This window comes from Streptopelia decaocto (genome assembly GCF_964273445.1).
Source record: "Streptopelia decaocto genome assembly, chromosome: 11".
Lineage (NCBI taxonomy): Eukaryota > Metazoa > Chordata > Aves > Columbiformes > Columbidae > Streptopelia > Streptopelia decaocto.
This window is the reverse complement of record NC_138666.1, coordinates 8,567,706-8,590,785: the sequence shown is the minus strand read 5'-3', so window position 1 is coordinate 8,590,785 and position 23,080 is coordinate 8,567,706.

The window sequence follows — 23,080 nt, the reverse complement described above, 5'->3', positions numbered from 1 at the left end:
TCAGAGTTTTTACTGTAAGAATACAGCTTAAAACATCAATCTCTGCTTATTAATAAGGGTGTAGCACGCAAATACAACAGACATATCTGCTGCTCTTATTGCTTCTATATAGACTTTCTACGATATCTTGCCAAAGTAGGTTTCTGCTCCTGCAGAACTTATCTCTGAAGCATTTGGATTTCCTTGGGTTGGTTGTTTTTGTCTGTATCTGAATTTGAAGCTGTCCTTAGTATAACTCCTACATGAACTCGGGGGAATTTATGTCTAATTTGGGTGAGAAAAGAAACATGATTGCAGTGAGAATCTATAGAAGTCCAACTTTGCCATGTATCAGGTCAGTGCGGAGCCCCGGGCCACCAAGGGGAATGTAGAAACACAAAGCAAGAGATGAACAAAGAGCAGGTCCTGTTTGTGTATTGCAGATCTACAGGAACATGGACACAATCCAGAGCAGGATTTAAGTTTGAATTTTCTACCAGGCAATTAAATCTGAGCCTTGTAAACTTGCAGAAAGTTACAGATCATCTCAATACAAAGATTTTTTGGAAACTGCAAAAGGTGTGAGACTTCTTGGGAAAATTCCGGTTTAAAGATCTGAAATCCATGGGGCTCTCTGCATCTCAGACCCCAGAGTTCTTGAGCTTTACAGGGTGAATTGAACACTTTCCAAGCTGAGAAATCCAGAAGCATCTCAGAAGCTTATTTTAACATGAGGAGGTGGGGGAAAATTAAGGTTTTAAAGCTGCAATTCACTTTTTTGGGATAGATCAATTGTTTCTGGGTACGAGTCTCAGTCAGAGCAACCCAGTTGTCTTTTTCTTCCTTGTGTTCAGAGGCTGAAAATCTGTTTCTCTGCCCATACCCAAGCAGAGACCACCCTGCCCACCTCCTTGTGATAGAGAAGACAGTGTTTTGTCAACTTGCTGACTCGAAATGGATTTCTCTGTTGGCCAGAAATGACTTTTCAAATGGTGGTTTTATTTCCACCCTGCTGCCTCTCATTTTCTTTGGCTCCAGGATTTCTCCTGCACTGATTCTGCGAGGTTTTCCTGGCCCTCTCACAACACACTCTGTTGGTTTGGACAGTTTTCCCACTACAAATACCGAGCCTGTGAAAAACCCGCAAGCTACTGATTTGACGTTGTGAAATCTGTTGCGTTTAATGGGTTTTGTGCAAGGGGGGTTGTTGAAGGCTTTTTGTCTCTTGTGTTTCCTACACTGTTGTTGAGTTAAAATGCTGCTGGAGCAACGTTTTCAAGCAGCAAGAAGCTCTTTATTTTCAGGGCTATAGATGGAGTATTCTGAGTAGCCTTAATCACACGCATAAAGGTTTTAGTATTTCTTTTGTACGGCTTTTTATGTTGTCAACTGCTGTAGTCAGAACCATTTCTGAGATTTGAGATCTATCACATCATTGGGTTGAGATGAGTAGCTTAGAAAAGCAAATCTTTATGGAAGATGTAAAGAGACCTGGAATATAAGAAAATGGGGCATTTTATTAAATGATGCATTAATGAGGCTTTACGTTTTCCTCATAGCACCTGTTTATACTGACAGCACTGGAGTTCATGAATGTAACTTTCCATATTGAATATATGGCTTGTTCTTTCCCTTGTTACAGCCTGATTATTCTGGTGTAAATGCATCACTGCAGGTAGATTCCTTTTTATTGTAGAGCAGCCATCTGTGTTTTTAGAAACTTGATGAGGCTTTCAACAGCCAAGCAGCATCAACTACTTACAATAGCCAATTTTGATAACTTTACAATCAGAGCATTCAAAAATAATCTTCAGCAATAAGCGAAACTAGATTGGATGGTGCAATGGGAGGCTTATGTGCTGATTGTCTATGTGTGTTCTCCTTGAGCACCTTTTCCTTCCACTTGCCCAATTTAGATATTAGATAAAAGATTTAAAATGGTACCCTAGGCTCCAGTTTGGTCTTAATTATTTACTGTCTCCTTGCATACAGTCTTCCCTACTTAAGTATCTACATTAACAAATTACAGTATTAAAATGTCTGTCTAAACAATTTGTAGGAACAGCCTGATATTTAGATGCTTAAAGTGCTTCTCTGAAATCCACAGTTTATTGTGCATGCAAAATTACACCTGAAAAAGAGGAGTGCTTCTGAAAAATCAGAATCATTTATGTGAATATATCCAGTGGTTGTAACCAGAGTTGTTTACATAATTATAGAAAAGTGCTGTGCTGGAATCCAAGGTAACTTCATCTGAATCTGTGATACCTGCCAAATGGAATAAGACGCCTTATAGCCTTTGCCTCTTTAAAAATATCTGTGTAAGTGATGTCTTGATCTTGCCTCTTTCATGGGAGGATTGAATGTTCTCTGTAAACATTAATTTTTCACTGGGCACTGCTGTTGTGAGGCAATCTTATTACTTTCACTTATATGGAACCCTTGAGAAACTAACTTAGCTAAGGGAGATAAAGTGACTTGCCCAGGGTGACAAACACAATCAGCAGCACAAACCAGGCAAAAGAACACTGATTTTTATTTTACCCCAATTACTTCTTTGGAAAAATAGATCTTTATACGGTGTCAGTGTAAGCTATCATGTGTCCACTGCTGCAGAAAGGTGTAAAATATATTTAGCAAACTATGAAAGTGAAGTTAAGGGTGGAGGTGTTCAGCTCACTTTAGTTGTCCTCAGATAGGTGTCATCTTTAATCTCACTGTCTATAGGTAAACAGGAAGATGGACCATGGCCAGCAAGTGATTATTCCATGCTGAGAGTATGTGACTTGCTCCCTGGAGGCCTCTCTGCATCTCTTGTTGTGAGGCAGATGACTGACTTAGGCTGGATGCCCAACTCGGATGAGTGGAGCAGATGAGCTGAATCTCACCTTAAGGAGACATTGAAGGTTCTCATGCTATTTGAGAAGACAGTGTTGAAAAGGGCTCTCTGTAATCAATCAAACAAGCCAGGACTTCAGGCAGAATTTAGTTCCACTAAGCTTTCAAATATTTCAGTCTCATATGCATTCCTGGCATACCTTCCAGTAATGCTTAGAAGCCTCCTTGGAGGTGTAGGGTGTAGGAAAAGCAGATATCTTACTACTTCTATTTATAAGCAAGTAAGACTTTCTGCATGCAGGCTCATAAGGATGTAGTGATTAAAAGATAGTGCTGGAAGTTGGTGCCTTAGATGAGAGTAGGAGGATGTATATGAGCTTTTCTCATGAGCATAAACACAGGAGAATGTTTTGAAAAGTTTGGACCTGTATGACCAAAAAATAGCAGTTTGTAGCTCAACCTCTGTGCAAAATTTGATCCCAAACATCTGTCTGTGAGGAGCATCTATCACTGCTGCAGCTGCAGGGTTGACTACGGGTTCAGGTTCAAACATGCAATAAGGTACCCTTGAAGTGAATTATCTGTAGCTACATGGTATGAGTAACTCAGCAAAGTTGATAATACTCAGCAGGAAAAAAAAAATGTCCTGCATTCCTGTTGAAAAGGTTCTGCCTGGATAGTGACTGCAGACACAATGTGAGGCTGAAATGTAGACGTCTTTTTGTCCATGCTAAAACCAGGTCTGTTTGAAAGACCTTAATGACAGATATTTCCAGCACATTGAAAATGAGCAGCAGTATGGCTTGAAGCAATGAGAACTTGTATTTTTTTGGGAAGGGTGGGATAATTATAGCAGAAATTGTGGAGATTTATCTTTAAATAGAACTATCTTTCTATAGATGTGTGAGCAAGTGGGGGGGGATAGTATAGGAAAGGGGTGGTAAAAAATCTAGCAAGGTCTGTTTGTTCATCTGATTTAGTATTCCTAACAGTGACAGCTGAGGTTTGAAAGCATTTTTATAGAGTCTACTGCTGATGTTCATGAGATAATAGATGCAGGAGCATCTGAGCAAAGTGCACCTGTGTGATTTCCATTCTGACCACAGCAAAATATTCCAGAAAAAAATAATAAAGTTCAAGCAGATGTATACAAGAAAATTCACAGTAGATATGTGATGGCTCATAAGAGATGGTGCAGGAATGAGATGAAAGAGGTGAAAATGGGAAATATGGTTTTCAGCTTTCTAGTCAGGTTGTGAGGCAGACACTTGCAATCTTTCCATTTAGTTAAGTACAAGCAGAGAAGGATTTGTCCACCTCTTGCAGGTGAGAGATGCCCATAAACAAACCAGTGGGGACAAAGAAAGTGAGATGTTCCTCCATTTAGAGTAGAATATCACCAGTAAGGACCGCGTATGTTTACAGTCCTTTAAGGAAGGAAAGATGACGGTGATCTGTGATTCCTTTTTCCAGTGAGCTGCTTTTGTACTTCTATACAACTTCCCCGAGTGTTTCTGCCTATAGATATGGAAAAAAGACCAAGTAACTTCCAAATTTATACACTAAGAATCTAAATGATATTGATATTTTATATATTTTTTTTAAATTATATATATGTATATGTATTTTTAATACTGGGTGTTTCCTATATGATATATCTCTTTTAGCAGAAATATCACCAAGTACCCTTATAAAGCTTATAGCTGTAGGAATTTGGTGTTTTGGCATTGTGAGCTTGAAAACAACAATGCTGTGAAGAAAAGAGAAAATCCAAAGATTGATAGCTTTATCTCTGTGGTTTAAAATTCCTGAAATGATTTGGGAAGAAAGAAACTGAAACTTATTACTGAGGCAAGTGTTCTTGTTAGAAAGCAAAAACTTGCTTGGTCCGTGAAAGTACCTCATGCTTTCTGAGCCTGTCATTGCTGTAGGAGCTGCAGGGCTGAGTGAAAGAAGATGACACCACCCAAGGCATCAAATGTTGTCTTTCCAGGCTGTTGAAGCTGAGAAAGAGAAGGGTGATCCCAAGAATACAGTACTGAATGAAGAGCCAAGGGGCACCACTTCATTTCCCAGCCCTGATACAGTTTTCTTCAACTGTCTCAGGCAAATCGCTTAATGTCTGTATCTATTTCGCTCTCTGTAGATTCACAACAGTACTTTTCCACATTATTTTGGTGGTGGTTTCATTTCTGAAGATCTTGAATAGTAGCAGGATAAAGCATACAATAGAGGAAAAATATTTTAATAAATGACACTTCATCACCAAGGGTCATGATGAAACATTACGATCTCAAGGGATTGTCTAGGGGAAGAACTAAATTTCATTTTTCAAAACATTAAGAATATGTTGACAAGTTTGAAACTGAAAGACATAACTTAACTGAAATCAAGGGAGCTCTACCAAGAATTGCTTTATTCAAATCTTTTGAAAAATGAGATACTTCTGGAGTAGTGACTGAAAGATTAGGAAATGCTGTGAAATATAGATCCAAGGCATATAGCACAGGAATCCTGAAATAATATTTGAGCTTACTAAAAGTGGGTGGTGAGATCTTCACCTAATTACCTGACAGGTGAAAGACTAAATTAGTTGGTTGATAATGATGTGAATTTGTGTTGAAAGGATATATGCCTTGTGGGCAGTGTAGGGTTGTCCTGTGGTGAAAAATCACCTGCTTCAACCTTCATGTGCTTTTAGGTGTCGGGAAGTCTGTGGTACTAATGTGAACTGCTGAAGTAGAAAACGCTACATGATATTTGCTTTATTTTCTCACCTCTTGCTTCTGTTTTGAAGATTCCCAAATTCACAGCCGTTAAGAATGCCTCTTTGGGGTCTGGGGGAAACAACTTATTCTTCCAAATATGCGACTTCTGTTTCTACCTTATCTCTTGAAATTTGTCTGCGTGTTTTCTTTCTCTCCCATGGCCTCTCTGCTGTGCCACATGGGCAGTTTCAGAACAGAGACCGAGCGGCGTGCCCACATTAAGCCGCAGGCAAAATACCTTTTGACAAAAGTGTGTCCAGCAAACTTCACAGGCAGTTTTAACAAGGCTTCTGGAAACGATAGGGCTGCGAAGTTAGCCACTGTGACAGCAATTTATAAGCTGTGAATAGAACACCGTGCTGATTATATTGATTTTGAAACCTACCACCAAGGCTGCTATTCATTGACATTCCTGTTGGCAGCATGTCATGGAAGCTCCATCTATGTTAAAAGTGAGATGTATTAATACCAGACTTGTCAGATTTGTCTGGACTTAAATCCAGACAGTGCAGCCTTCAAAGGTATCATCAAGAAGATGCCCTGTGTCCTGGGAAGTTTGGACTTTTCTGAGCTTCTTGTTACTGCGATCTGCATGCCTCATCAGAAATATTTTCTCTCCAGGTCTTAGCTGGAGTCTGCTAAATGCAGCCAGTAGAACAGTCATAGAGGCTAATTACTCATTTTCTTGGCTGAGAATTTTCTCAGATTGACAGTTACGTAGACTCTAGGGTTGCTCCTTGTCCATGGAGGACGTTCTTAAAATGTAATGGGGACAGAACATTTGGGTTGAAGTCAACTGTGAGCATCTGACCTGTGCTAGCACAAGCGATGGCAGCAAGACTTGGGTTTGCAAAGTAGGGCACTCTGCAGGGCTCTGGGCCCCACAGCTCCAGTACATTCCACAGCCCACCAGAAACTGTCAGCAAAGATGCAAAAATCGAATTGAAAAGTCTTGACAAAAACCTTGTGGGGCTGGCACACTCCCTTGTCTCCCTCCAATAAGGAAAGTTTTTAATTGCTTCGATTTTTTTTTCTCCTTGATGGTGACATTTTTTCCCCAAGTGACTACAATGGTAGTTCGTTTATCGTTTTTTGCTTTCCCAAGCCCATGTGACTTTGTTTTCCTTAATTTTGTGCAATTGATTATAACTAATTGACTCTCAGTTTAGGGAAAAGTGGTTTCTGAGCCTGCTGCTCTGGTCGTAATTTATTTTTGGTGAAGTCTTTTTCTTCCAGCCCGGGAGTGAGGTACAAGGTTATTCTTTAAAAAAAAGGCAAGGCCCCCAAAAAACAGTGAGGGTTCAGCTGAATGTGAGACACCCTGCTGTTGGCACTACCAAAAATTCAGTCTCTCACCTTGGAAGTCCCTTGAAGTTTACCTTAGCATCCAGTAAGTCTTCTGTCTGCTTTTGATTTCACTACACCTCAGGTGCTAGCACAACTAGATCCCCTGTGAATCAAGCTTTCAGATATCTGTCTGCATAAATACCTATTTTCTTTTCTTTCTGGAGCATATGTACGTTGTATTGAAATCTAGGAACCAGGCACAGCAGCTCACACCAATGCATCATCTCCACAGTGCAATAGTTGTTCTGTCCTTTTAAAAGGGGAGGAACACAGATTTCCTGGGCAGTGAAAATAATTCCATTTCAATCTCTGTTATGTAGATAATTATATTTATTTTCTGATGTAAAATATTTGGAGATCATTGAGAGAAAATGTTGTTTATTTGATAGATGCATTTAAAAATGAAACGCTGGCTAAATAGTACTGATTCATGAGGCTTCATAATGTAGCTGGTTCCTTTTCTGGTTCCTTGGGGGAGTGACCCCTTCTGCTTGGTGAGGAATAGTCCGAGGTGATGCTCTGCACACCAGACTCCCTGATGGGTGTCCCAGGAAAGATGATGTGGTCACTGAGGGAATTGCTGGACATGGTCATCTTGTTTTATTTGTTTTCCTTCTCCATCATAATTTCTGCCAGATCTGCACTGGGTTTTAGAGGAGAACTCCAAGTAGTCCCTTGATTCTGAATAGATCTTGATCAAGCTGCTGGCAAAATTGTTTATTTTTGCTGTTTTATGGCTTGTGTGTGTGTATTCACAAGGGGTGAGGGAATTTCTCAATGACACAGTGCTATTTCCATTAATCTGTCTGCCTCCTTATGTTGTTCTTTCTGCTGCTTGGTGAATACCACACGGGCTTCCTCTGTGAATTGAAAACAAAATATGTAGGAATCCTTGCTATATCATGAAAGCCAAGGGAATCTTAAAGAAACTTCTTTTTTTTGTCCAGAAGTTGTGCTTTACCCAAGAGCACCATCTCCTGGATGTCACATCTCTCCATTTCTGGGAGTACTGTGGTCGAGTTATATTCTGCTCCAAGGGGATGATCACTACGGAGAAGTGAGGGCTTGTAAACCTGTGCCTGCTGCACGACTTGCTGTCGTTGTCTATTTAGCAAATGCAGCAGCAATCTCTGGACTATTTTCACTTGCTTTTGCAGGCAAGGCCTTCTGACCTGTTCATTAGTAGCAGAGCTGGAGAGGGTCTTCAGAATTCCTCGCATTTTGTGTCTGGCTTTGGGTACTTCTCTGCATGGTCCTGCTACTCATTGTATCCTTGCAGTGAGTTCCCTTTCCTCAGCTCTTGTTTAGTTGCCCTGGCCTTAATTTCATTTTTCTGGGCTGCTTTCTGACCATTAAAATCTGTGTACGTTGACCAAATTGCAAGTCCCTCTGAAACACTCTGAACATCGGAAGAAGAAATTGTGTAAAGGGACCTCATTTTGGTCCAATATGAGATTATGTCATTGACTTAAGATTTATGGATGGAATTGGTACTGGTTCAGGCCAAGGAAACCTTAAGAAGAGGTTTTCTTTAAACACTGAGTGCATGTAAACATGATTGCCAAAAGAATCTCTTTTGCATCAGTGTTCTCTTATGTCTGTGTCACAGAAAAAGCAGAAAGAGACAAAGTGAAGCTTTTAAATGTGAAAAGAGTCTAATTCGCAATCAGGTTAAGATAAAATTTAAATTAATTTCAGTTCATAGATGCACAATTTTTACAGGCACTACTTTAAACTTTTTTTATATTGTTCCATTACAATCTGAAAGATAAAGCCACAGCTGGAAAGAAGTTGGTCACGACAATCCTATCGCTTGGCTGGTGTCTTGAGCAGACGGGATATAGGGACTGATCAAACATGTAATGGCCATCTGCTCTTCCTAAAAACAAAATGAAATCATTGCAATGAAATCTGCAAGATGGAGACAAGGAGGTCGCTCTGACCTAATTTTGCAGAGCTTCGCTGTTTCGTGAGTCACTTAAACCAGGGGAGTTTTTACTTACTAGGAGAAACTTTGGAATTGCAAGGGTGGTTAAGCATGGAAGAGATTTCCTTGGGGGTGGTGAAGTCCTTATCCTTAGAGGCTTTCAAGAACAGATTAGAGAAACGTCTGTCAGGAACAGTTTGTGTAGCTGAGCCTGCCTTGGGCGGGAAGATAGACTGAATGACCTTTGAGGTTCTCTTCCAGCCCTATTTTGATGATTAATCCTCAGAGGGAGTGCATATACTCTGCGCTACGTTTGATCTGAGCTCGGATGCAAGCGCGTTGGTTGTTAGCACAAAGCAAACACTCTGGCAGAACATCACTCATGAATTTTGCTTCAAGTGTCTGTGCTGCAGAATGGGAAGCTGGTTTCATGTGTCTGAATGGAAGAGCCTTAAGGGTGAGGTGGCTGAACTCTGCGGGATGCTCTCTGTCATTAATTGGATGGTGTTAACCTCTACCGGCGGCAGGAGAATGCCCCTTCTTTGTATCCTGATTAATCATGGTAGGTTCTGCTAAACTCTCTAAGCTATGTATAACCTTGCTTTTTTGTTCAAAAAGATGGTCAGCTCATATTCGTACCAGTAAAAAATCCTTATTCATCCTGCGTTACTGTTCGTGATACAGATACTGTGTGTCATACTAGCAAGGCTAAATAAGACTGAGTTCTGCAGGGCATGTGTCTTCCTGGGTACACCTAGAGAATTTAGCATGGCAGGACCTCAGGGCAGCTTTTTTTTTTGAAGTCTTTGGGCACTGTTACAAGCCCATGATATCACATGGGAAGCGGTAAAATGGATAATTCCTTTTGGAAACACTTGGAGACCTCCTTTGCTGCTGCTATCAGGCCCTATCACTGCTGACGGCCGCAGCTGCAGAAACGGAGTTACAAGTGATCTTATCACCAGAACCTCATTAGAAATCTAGAGCCCATGAAGTATTTTCAAAGTGCCTTTTCAAAGCACACTGCTTGCCACCCCGCTTCCATCTTGTGCTTACTAAAAATGCCTCTGCCACATGAATGAAGTAAATGAAAGTGTAATGCATGTATCCCTTTTTGTAGCTTCCCTTGATAAATCCATATTTCACTAGAAGGAGCCTGGAAGAATAGTGCTCAAGTTTAACATCAAAAACATTGTTCAGCAGGACTCGCTTTGGGTCTTACACACTGTAAATGAGGTCATATATTCAAAAGAGATCTAAATGCTAAGGTTTACCAGATAGGATTTGTATTATGCTCTTGACAGGCACTATCTATGCCTCAGTAAAAAAAAGTTTCTTGCAGATTAAAATTACAGTAACTGGTGCAACCTGTCTCTGGGTCTATTTTTAAGCTGCATGATGTACTGCTCAATATCCTTTGATTATGGCAGAGATTCTGATTTTATTTGAATAACATGTCTGTATATGAATATGCTGCAGGAGTTGCAAATCTATTCTTTACACCAGATGCATCTGGTAGCTCTGTGCTGATCCTAGACCTGTGTGAAAGCCGTGAGCAGAGGTTTAAAACTGTGACGTTTTAGTTTATTTTAGCAAATGCCCTTTTGAGTCAATGAAGATAAAGAGTAAAATCTTCTAAGAAACCTCCTAATATGCCTCTGTTCAGTGCTTAGCAGCAGCTCTCTAGATCCATCCCTTACTCAACATTGTCTGTAAGTGTGAAGAAATCTGAAGGTAATTCAAAATTTGCAATATTTGGGTCTGAAGGTTGAACAGTCACCAGTAGGAGTGTCTGGACTTAGGTCATTGAAACAGTGGTGTCTCACTTTCATAATAATTGAAATGTATTCAAGTTTGAAGAGACAGGAGTGACTGTTATTTGAATTCATATTTGGATCCTGAACTTCCCAGAATCCCTAGAGATATTTGGAGATAGATTTACTCTACACGAGACCTCTGGTGTGTTTGAAAATTGAGGTATTGTAACTGTTCTTTTTCCCTCAAATTGAAATATTTTTTCCCTATCCCTATTCCTTCAGGGAGAAAAAGATTTGGAAAAATATGGAGGTACCAGGAGCCAGAGAGACATAGCACGGGTTTTGTCTGAATGGTGTGAAGCCTGGAGGTCTCAGAAAATGAAGTCATGACAGCAAGGAGTTTTCTGTCTTTGACTGACGAGCTGTCTCTTGAGGTAAGATGGCTCATCAGTGGACTGGTACCTGTGATGGTGTAAGAAAAGGCTGGAAACCTTCTCTGGGGCAAGAAGAGTGAGCTGCAGGAACATCAGGTGTAACCAAGGGGCTGTTTGCACCGATTTTGTTCTATTGTGAGCAAAACTGAAAGGAGATGGACCTGCCTTGAGGACCTGTGTCCTTAGGGAGACAGCAGAGCAGCTCCATTCTGTAGGCTGTCCAGACAGGACCTTTCACAAGTGCTAAATTTGCATTTCTTTACAAAATGTTCTCTCCATATTATTTTTAAATATGCAATTACATGGCAAGCATACTCATATTTCTGTTGATTAAAGTGTTTACAAGACCAGCATTTGTGATGCTTTTAAACCCAAGATCATTTAGTCTTCTAATTTTAGAGCTGTTTCTTTCTCTCTACTATGCAAACCTGGTGTTACCAATTGTAAATTGGCCTCAGCTTCAACTTACAGAATTTAAAACAAGTGATGAGATGGATTTTTTTAAAAAAGGACTCATTCTTTTCCTCTTTCATTTGCACATATTCTTCATTGTGGACACCCACTAATAGGAAGCACATTATCCAGGATGTTTAAAAAAGATGGACCCAATTTTAAAACAGGAATATCAAGTAATTAGGTCCATCTTTTTGAAGCATGCTGTACACTGAAGCTCCTCAAAGGTCCCACCTTTCACCTGAAGGATATTATACATGGAGATACAAAGAGGGTCCCCTCAAGCAAGAATTCCAAAGAACAGACTAATAAAACGGGCATGTTTTAGTGTGACAGGTCCCCTGTGACAGTCCCGTGGCTGTAGCTAATATCGAGGTTCAGTGCACTGCAGACCTCAGCCTTTGCTGCTGCTCCTCAATGTTGGCAGCGCTGACAAACAGGGAGTTCTCTGGTCATCAATTACAAATAATGAGCCTTTGCTCTCCTGGGCTGGGCCGTGTCCAGAGCACAGTGTGGTGAGGTGAATTCGTGTGCGGGAGCTGCCATCAGGATTCACCTGGTGTATTTCTGTATCGCCTGACATGCAGAAGCTGGAGACGTGGGGAGAGAGGTTAAAGGCTCGATGCAGAATGTCAGACCTTTTCTTTGCGTTTGTCCTTTTACCAAAAACAAATTTAGTGCTGGGGAAAGCTGTCAGCTTCTAGTGCTGGGGAAATCTGTTTTCTCTAGCTACAGCTGTTATGGGAGGATCCTCTTGCTCTTGTTTTCTCACCAGATTGGTCTCTCTCTTAGACCTTGTTTTTAATGAGATTTCCTGCTCCAGAGAGACACCACAAAAGGCCATTGGGCTGAACCTCTTCCCACCAGGTCACACATGAATAATTCAAGCCCATTAGCATTCATCCACATCCCCACCAAGGTTGTTGCCCAACTGAACTTATTCCTAACTACCTTTTTTTTTTCCCTTTTCTTTTTCTCTCTCCTACTCTACCTCACTCCCTTTTTGAAAAGACACCCATCTGCACCAACTGCCTCTTCCAGTAAGTTCCATGGGGAAAACTGACCGCTGCTGTGGATGTCTTGTGTGACTGAACCACTAACGAGAAACGGGTTACTGCTGAACACACTCACTTTGAATTCTGCTTTAGGGTCAGAAGTGATTTCAGCAAGGGGATTTCTCAGCAATATTGTTCATGCCTCTTGATCGTAAACCTCCCAGCAACAGGTCAGCAGGGACCAGCTCTGGGACCTTCCATGCAGAAAGCACTGGCCTCTATCAACTAAAATAGATATATTTCTGGTAAAGGCTCACTGCTTGTGTTAGATCTCCTCTGTTCTGGAACAAGAACGTATGCAATAATATTGTAATCTTGAGCAGGGTAGCTGTGAGCACGGAGAGGCTGACAATGGGAGACACATCTTTGTTTATGGCCAATTTCTGAAGAGGTAATTGGCAGATTATTGCTTTGCTCTGCCTTCATTCATTTCCTAGCAGTCTGCAGTGGTAAAAATATGCTGAAGCCACTTCTGAGTTTTCTGTGAGGCTGTTTCTATTTTTTTGGCTCTGTTTCTTGCCTTTACTACCCACAGTGCTCCTCACTCCACAGAAAACCTGTCTGCCCACGTGTTGATTTTTTTCTTATTTTTAGATTAGTCTCGGTAGAGTGCATTCTCCTGAAACAAACCTTGTGTGATTGCAATAATAATAAAGTATGTATAGGAACATTAAAAATTGTCTGAGTGGGTCCATTTATCACGAGAAAGTAGAAGCTTCCCATCCCTCCAGCACAGGACTAGCTGTAAAGCTGACTCTCTTGACTTTGTCAGTGACCTGCTGAGTGACTTTATCCAGCAAGCACACCAATTAGCAGTAGTTTAGTCCAATGGGATTAGCTAGAGACTGCTAAATTCATGTCATGTATGCGTCTGAAAGGCCAGCACCAGCCTGTCCGCGCTGGATTGGGTATGAATGGGCATACGAAAGGTGAACTATTCTATATTCTATTACTTATTCCCTTGGGCCACGCAGTCATCTCCTGTAAAGCTGAACTTTAAATATGATAGTTATTAAGGCTTGTCCAGGCTTGAGATTTAGCTCATATAAATTCTGACAGGAACAAATGACTCTAAATTGTGACTAAAACTTTCTTTCTCCCCATTCCCTTGCCTTTCTAGGTCTGCTGTTCAAAGAGGAAACTGAATCAGAATAGCTCAGGAAGATGAACATCTGCTTTAAAACAAAGTTTTTCAGTTCTCTTCCTAATATAAAAATTTACTACAGTGTGCTGGGCTGCAATTGAAAGCAATGTGGTTGTGACAGGTACTTTTCTATTTTAAAATTGTCTCCTATAGCAAGTAACAAGTGAAGGGGAGTGGAGCATGTTGAGCTGCATGCAGAGCTCAGTGGAGAAGTCATGGTGGAATTTGGTTTCCTGGGTAAAAGCTCTATCAGGTAATACAAAAAGTCTTGATGGAAAAAGAGGTAGACCAAGGCAAATCACTAATATGTATTAGGAACCAGCTAGACATGGGAGGTAGGACACTAGGCACGAGGGGCTCTGGAAATTATTTCAGACTATGCTATTGAAGAACACATAATTTCCTCACATTGTCCCTGTTCTGCTTTGCCTTCCACCCCCCCCCCCCCATTGACTGTGGGTACTGCAGGGCTGGATTAATGTAACGTCTGATTTCAAATCAACTTATTGGCTCAATCTCATGTCAAAGAGCTGCAATCTGCTCTTTCAGTTTGAGTGAAACACCATGTTCAGAATGGCAAATGAAAAGCAAGGACAGGGGTAGGAGCCTGCTGCCACTGGTTTTGGGGGTAGCAGGGGTCGCTAACTAACACCTCAGCCCATCCCAACTCTTCTCTTGTCAGGAAGAAGCAACTGTCAGATTTTTCATGGATCTGTCAGGAGGCCCATGGCCCTTTTGCTGCTCACAGCAGCTCAAGGCAAGAGCCTGTACCTGGAGCTGGCTGTGAAAACACACCCCTGCTAAAGACATTTGTTGGTTCAATTAAATTCGCTTAAAAAGATCTCTTCTATTATGTAGGTGCAGTTTTCTTATATGTTCACGGACCATGTGTACAGCACCTGGCCTGCCAGGGCCCTGATCTCACTGGGGATCTTGAAGCAGTATCAGGAGCTGACTAAATACAGTTTTACTTAGGCTGGAACAACATGTCCTTTGACTTAAGCTAATGGTTCTCTGCAAAGCTGCGTGAGTCTGCTATTAGTCAACGGTCCCTGTAAAAATACTCAGTGATGTTGCAGAGGGAAAAAGGATAAAACCAAACTGTCTTGTGCCAAGTGATAAAACCTTTTGCATGTGGTTATACTACTATCCTTTGCCCTTATAATGCCTTTCACAGAAGGATCTTGAGACATTTTCCAGACGTTAGTTAATTAATCTCCATAACATCCCTGTGAATTAGGTGACTTATCTACTATTTTACAGATGGGTGAACTGAAGCGCATAGAGGTTAAGTGTCTTTCCCGAAGTTACACAGTGAATTAGAGGGAAATGCTGGGAGTAAAATGAAGGGCCACGATTCTGTTTAACAGCTCTGTTCTCTCACCAACACTGTGCTTACCCAAGAAAGCTACTTCCCGCTCTACACCATGTCCTATTTAAAAGGAAAGTGGTTAAGTTCAAATATTTCTGTGGGTGTTTGCAAAACATTAGCTCATTAGTAAGTATTTTACTTGTAATTTAAATACATGACATGGATTCTCGGGTATTAAGTGAAAGACTGTACTATGTAAAGCAGTGATTTCTTATTTGAAGCCAATTAAATCCCTCTCACAGGGGAATAAAATTGAGTTTAAGACACCAACTGCATGTGTATGTTTTGCCATAAAAGCACTAACACCTCAAACTGAAATGTACATTTTTGAGTGGCTTCCAGGTTTGGCAATATAGACTCTCTTGTACCATAAAGAAATTGATTTTCTGCAAATGTTCAGCAGATTTTTTTTATCATACCTTTTTTTTTCCCCCATCAGAAAAGAACAACTACTGAATTGCTTCTTATTGAAGCAGACATGCTGAGGCTGAGAATGCGTGTTTTATACTTGCAACTTTTGACAACCTTGTAAAAATAGGTAGGTATTCAATACCTGTCCCACATGGTATCGCCTGTCCAAATCAATACATACAACATGCAGGGCGGCCGTCTTGTAGAGCTCTGCAGTTATAGGTCCCACCTGGTTTTTGGCAAGTACCATATTTACTGGAGAAATCCCATTCATTTCTGAAATGCTCCAGCTGCTGATGATCTATTCTATTTTAATAAGGTGTTTAAAAATCTCCAGCTGTTTATGAAGAACCAGCACAGAGGAGATGATCTGTTTGACAGGCAGAACGTGAGTGTGGGCCTCACAAACACTCCATTGTGACTTGGGTGATTAATATTGACGTGTTCAATTTGGCAGCTCTTACCGAAGCAATCTACTGCCAGATGGTGCAAGAATGGAGGGAGGCTGAAGGAGAGGCAGAGGGACTTTCCACCTGCTGCTACCCAGGCAGGAGTCACAGTGGCTGGCACAGCCAGGGATGAAGAGGAGGCTGGAAGGGTAGGACTGGTACACGATGGGCTGGGCGGGATGGATGCACGTTCTGCTCCTGCATCCCATGTTCTATCGATGACGAACCTGGGACAGGTCAGCAGTTCTTCTCCCACAAGGGAAATAAGCATCCATGGCCTCATTCCAACCCGCAACAAATTACCTTTGTTCTTCCAATTAATTTAGCCTTCTGCTTAGTGTGCAGCAAATGTATAATTAGCTCTAGAAAGACAGAGATGTTATTTCAAAAAACTTGTTTGAAATATCCCAAAGAGGCATTTCAGCAGGCTTTACCTAGTGTTCCTTTATCACCATTCCCATTTTAATTACCAATGAGCCTCCTTGTTTAATACTGTTTTATGGAGTTGTTCTTTCCTTCTCTGCTGCTATTAGAAAGCTGCTGATGTGGAAGAAACGTGGAAACTGTCATGAGAAGAATCATGGCAGAATGAGTTCATTTTGAAAAATTACTACTCAAAAGTAAAGTGGAGGCTTGCTTTTTCTTTTTTTTTTCTTTTTTTTTTTTTGGTCTGAAACACCAAAACACGGAGGGACAGGGATGACTTCTCCACAGAAGGATGCTGAATCTGCTGTTCTTCCCTCTTTTTGCCAGAGGGGTGGGAGCACCATGACGGGTGGAACATCATCTTTCTTAACCACATATTCTCTGATGAGAGTGGAACAGTGCAGGCATAAAAGTACTACATAAATTTGACCTTTGCTTTAATCAGGAATTGTGCTTATCCTGTGTTTGTGACGATGAGCTTTGAAATTCAAGTGAATATAAAACAGAGAGTTGTTATTCTTATACAAAAGTGAGATAACAGTGTGATCTGTGGCTTTCATGTGTGGATTCCCTGCCTCACCAGCCCTAGAGTCATGGGCCTTTAATATTCCAAAGTGTCACCTGAGCTGAGGGGAGGAGGAGGACATCAGGGATGCACCCATCCATCTCACCTCGCGCATGGTGCCAGCCCTTGGGAACACGAAGATTTATTTCCTCACACCATTCTGATTCTGCCTCATTGAAGCGAGTTGTTTCTGATTTGTGCAGGTATAATGAAATAGAATGAGATTTTGTAAAGGAACACAAAGATTCTACAGATTCTCACTTTGCTTAAAAAGACATTTGAAACCTTCCTTATCTATTTTTGTAGGAGAAAGTGGGCCAGAAACACTGCTTCCTATTTGGTCACCAACACAACCTTATTGTGAGGTTTCTGACCTATTTCATTTTTCCGTTACCAAATTTACAGTAAGTAAAATACCTTCTGATGGTTGTAATGCTTGTGCTGAATTTTTTCAGTACCTTCCCACCCCCATTATATCCCTAAAATGCTGTACATGTGGTTTTATTCATTGTTGATATGCAGCTTGGGTACTGGATGGGAAAACTGCCATCAGCAGAGATATAAGACATGATGTAAAGGACACCATTCTGTCCAGTTTTAACACTGTGGGGAATGTGGTTGGGGTCCGACCCTGTAGTGCAACAAGAGGTCATGTTCACAAAGTTGCTGTTATTGAAATGAGTCCGTCTCTTTTAATCTGAGGTCGCAGAATGACTTTCCTTAGCAAAGAGAGAGCTGAAGAGAGGGATACACACCATGAAAGAGAGTGGCTGTGAAAAACTGAAGGACTGTGTCTTCATTTGCTTAATTATGTAATTTGTAAAGTGCCTCCCCTAAGCCTAAGCAAAATATCTTCACTGTCTGAGAGGTCCCTTAATCTCCAGTGGATTAATAAGTGTTATACTTACCCATCCAGAAATCATCCAGCATGGGCTGGAATACAATTCGCTACCAGGCTGGGAAGTGGCACTGAAAACACTGAGGAGTTCAGGACAGGAAATGAATGATGCCATTATGCCCAATTTCAACTTCACTGGAATTTTGGGAGGCAGATTGTCAATACCCAGTCTAGAACTGGGTCATGAGGCTATCAAGCCCGGAGTTGAAAAGCCCCCTGGATCCTGCCATCTGTTCAGGCCTATCAGTGGTACTTGTTGCCACGGTATGTGAGCATCTAATGACTGCTCATCTGTATTTCTTCTCATCCAGGACAGATTCTTCCCTTAACCCCGTGCTGAAGCACGGCTTCATTACAGAGGGGAGACTGCCATCTACTGAGTCAGGCCGACAATGTGGTTTCGTGCATTCCTCAAAAATGTGAAAGCGTCTTGTACATTTATCGATTTTTATCCCAGTGCTCACCGCTGATCATTTATTTAAGACAGCGCTCTCGGTCCTTCAGTTCGGTCTGACTCCTCCTGTATGTTCTGTCTCGAGCTGAATACACTAACAGTAAATAATAGACAACAACTTAGTGTCAGTCTTACAGAATACTCACACAAGCAATTTTGAAATCACATTATTCCAACCACTTTCCTGTATGGGTTTTGTGTCAATTTGAAGGTTATTTGACAGGTTTCATAGAAAATGCGTAATCTGTATCCAAATCACATATATTTCCATCAACTTTTAGACTCTTTTGCGGTTGTATAGCTCTTGAACTCTTAGCTGTTTGTGAATGATTATTGTATGTGCCACTTACTTGAGGGCTTGCCAGTTATACTGACAAACCTGCAGGACACAGTTGTTTTGAGGGAGGAGGGGAATATGGGATCTACTTAGTGGGTCAGAATCCTACGGTAAATGAAGATTGATTCTTACCTCAAACAAACATGGAGGTTTTCTATAGCTAATGAATTAAATAGTACTGTCCTGTGTGTTTTTGAAGGCTATACACACTCAGTATCTAAGGGCAAAAAGGATGAGATTTGGTCTTTTCATGTCGCTTGGGAGGTTTGCTGTCCCACAGGCTCCAGGTTTGACAGTCATAAATACTTCAGTGCTGCTTCACTCCTTCCCTTCAGGCAGTAAATCTGTTCCTGCTCTTTGGAACAGGGAAAATCAAGGGATTATTCTCACTGTCATGACAATGCTCTGACTCCAGTGTAACAACTGCAGACTTGTAGGTTGTTGAACTTGTTAAAGGCTGTGGAGACAATGAAGTTTGGCTCTGAATCTTACCAAAATTCAGGGGCTAGGTTGGGTCTGGCCTATGTGTCTGCTCAGTGATGTGATCTCTTCAGAAGCTAATCAGTTCCAACAATTATACATGAAAAGTGGTAAAATCAAAGCAATGACTGAAGTAGGTGATTTATGTATTTTTCCATGCAAGCCAATTTACCTGAACTCTCAAAAACCTGGACTAATTTCACATTGAAGCAAAATTTCAGCTGTAATAAGCTTCTATAATAGAAATGTAGCACCAATCCAGAGACATCTGCTCAGAAAACAAAACACATGTTTCTGCTACTGAACCTATAGAAGTATTTTCTTTGTTAGCAAGATTTCCAGATTTTTGCCACTAGTTGACAATTCAGTTCCATGCACTAGAGAACAGTGGGAATCTAATCGGTTTACATTACTATAAGACTAGGATTTAACAAACAGTCATTGTAACAAGATGGACTGACATTTAAATAGCAATAGATACTTGGGTGAAGATTAGAGGATTTTTAGTCATGGATCCAAATTCCTTAGTTAAATAAAAATTCTTGTGACATTTGTGCAATAATTCAGAGGAATTATACTATGTGTATTTAGTTTGTGATAAAACTTAAACCATAGGATCTCTTCCTACAGAAGTACAAGGGTCTTGTTTATGATAAAAAAGTTGACCTGCTTGACCTGTTCTCACTGTTTCTGGGCTTCCATCTTGCCCTGTGTCATCTAAAGCCCAAAGAATTACAGGCTGAGCATTATCCTTGAGGCTGGGCTAAGTGGATGGTCAAGCGGGAGTGCTCCAGAATCACAAAATTCCACTGAAATTTTTATCACCGAGCATCTGTAAGAACGGTTAAACTAAATCTATCAGCTTTCATAGCATAGTTATGTTTTGGTGCAGACTGAGAGCTGGCTGACTTCTCAAGGTACTTGCTAGTTTTTTCTATGATTCTAAAGGCAGAATCATAGAAAACAGAGCTAGAAAAACCTTGATGTGGCGTAACTGTAGGTAGCAGTTCCAATTTCCCATTTAACTGAAACAGTTTTCAAGTAGGCTTGCGTTGTGTGGCACATAGCGTTTTCCATCTTTAAAGAAAATTTCCTATAACTGTATGTTTATGCTGTGCTGAGATGGTGTTCACCCTTCGCCTTGGAGTTGGAGATACTGTTTGTGGTACCCTGAGGTGACACATGTATCATCGCTGTCCCTGCAGTCAGGGCATGCGCCCTCGACCCTTCCTCCCTCTGAGAGCCGAAATTCCCTGTTTATCTCCAAATAACAATTTTTTTCTACTCAGCCCCAGCTAATACATGCTAACCTTAGTGTAAACAGTTTTTCAGAGATAAATTCCCCCAGGAAAACTTTCTGCTTGATTTTGTTGAGTTACTTCGCAGTAATCATGCAGAATTCTCTGGGTTTCTAGCCGTGTGCCTCCCGCAGAGGTGTTCTGCCTGCTAATGATAGGCACTCAAGCTGCTCATTTTGTTTAGGCAAGGGCACTTGAAGGACAACTCTCTACTTTCACCATTCCTTCCTATCTTGTACAAGAAAAACTGCAGAACTTTTGCAAAGTATCACAGTGCCTTCGTTTAGTAAACCTTCCTCGGAAAATATATGGGTGGTGTTATCGAGAACAAGCTGCTTGTTTCTGTGTTTTTTAAGAGGCTGCTATAGAGAGAGACTTCTATCATTTTCTGAGACAACCTGTAGAATGGTAAGAAAAAGACTAACTGATACCAAAAATGAAAGCTTTCTGTCCTCAGAATGAAGACTCATCATACAAACACCAGGCAGATTTTTAACAATGAATTTGGAGTGTGCAGTGAAAATAACTGTTTGCTTAATTCTAGGCAGAGCTGTCTCCTTCAAATTATCTGCTCCTTTTTGTAGGAATCAAGCTTATTTAGCAGGGTTTTTGAGACAACCCTGATGCAGACACAGAAAAGGTTGCTACAGCCTTTGCTGTGCCACCACGACCCTACGGCTCTGCCTTTTCCAAGGCAGGCCCAGCCTTGTAAATCCCAGTTCCAGTGCAAGTCCTTCTGCCACCTGAAATGTCAACTGGCCCTGAATCATATCTACACGGTCATTTGAAGGGGCAAAGACTTATGTCTGTGCCAAGTGGGTTTTGAGATGTGAATATACGTATTCTATGCTGCCTCCGTTTCCCTGAGCCTTTCAAGAAATCGTCTGTAATATCCCTCCTGTCTTGGAGGAATTTGGGGACGATGTGAAGTTGTCCCCCTGTGCCTTCTGCAAAGAGCGTAAGTATGTGTTATATCCTTCTCCTGGACAAACTGTTAGTCTGAGATGCTTGGGACTGTACATTCCAATAGTAGACTATATTTATACACAATATGTCTTGAAGGAGAAAAGGTAATGAATCACTCTACCAGCTGTAAGCATGCAATTAATAAAATGTTAATACAGGGGATGGTAGTCCCTGTGTTAATGTTGCCTGCTGGCTAAATTCCTATACATAACCTTCCCCTCAAATTTCACTCATTTCTTTGCCGATGCTCAGAATACAAAATCATTTATGGTGCAACACTGATTCTGTCTCCTCATCTGTCTGACATATTGTTTCCTTTAGTAGTGAATGAATGGAACTCAGGGCCATGTTAGAGGCTTCAAAACAGGCGATGTGCTTTAGTGATCCAAACCCCCTAATACCTTCTCCTTGCCAGTTGTGCAGTGGAACAAAGTCAGAAAAACAAGCAAATAAGCCTCTAGCACCTTCAGACTCAGCTATCGGGATCCCAAGATTTCTGTAGCATGGTGTGTGGTGACTGTTTTGGTTGATGCCTGAGAATTTTAGCATTCATGGCAGGAGTGTCTATGCCTATATGCTTCCTGTAGAGTTCTAGGCTCGCCTGTTGCTGATACTAAATAATTGCTCCTTCCAGGTATAAAACATGTGGTTCCAGTGGGGAAAATCTGCAGGAAAAGCCAGCGAGGTGAGTACGTTTGGGCATTAAACATGGCTGGGAGAGATTTCTTATTCTAATCATGACTTTTCCTGAAGTATTTGTTCTGCCCTATCAGCTAATACAGCAATGGTGCATGCATTAACATCCTGAAATTGAAATAGAGATCAAGGGTATAGGGTATAAATTGGTTTTAGAGCATAACGTTAAATAATCAAACCGTGCTGGAGCAGCCTCTGTGACAAAATGACTTACATTTTTGGTGCTGCTTTTTAAATGTGATTATGCATTTTAATTGTTTAATTCCAGTCTATGGTGTAGTTTCAAAGATGTTTTAAAACAAAGTTACAGCATGAAAAGCCTCCTGATTTTTAAATAGGCCTCAGGTTCAATAAATTGTTTTTTAATTTTGTGTGATGTGTGAAACAGTGATTTTGTTCAGTGCTTTTGATGAGGCGGAGCAGGATTGCATAAAACACTCCAGATAAACGAGACTACAAATGCATGAAGACATTAGAAATTTCCATTCTGTTTGTTGTCCTGTATCCCTAAAAGAACACAGAGCTCCTATGAATTTTGCAATGTTTGGAAGAACAGGACACTTGTGATAGCCTGAGCCTTAGCAGGAACAGCACTGGGACATAAAGGGTCTCCAAATAAAGAAGCAAAGTTGACTGGTGTGTCTTGCTCCGCTCCTTCAGCTGCTCACCTGGTCATTATCACCACTTCAGGTGGCCCAAACAACTGCAGAACCAATTACGAACCATGTTGAATTTGCTTCAGTGGTGTCCATATCCCCTCCTGTGAACATGAGGCAGATCTGGGTTAATCTGGAATCACGTCTCACAAGCTCAATAATGTGTGAAAAACTGAGACTTAAATCTGCACTTTCTTTTTTCTTCACTAAGAGAGCAGAAAATCATACTTTATAATGCCAATTGTCAGTATTTATAACCAAATTCTTGCTTAAAAGACTAGAAATATGATACGAAAAAATAAATGGCAGATGGTGCCATTCTGCTAAATATTGTTTACTGTTGCCTGTTGTTTTAGAAGTGCTCAAAATG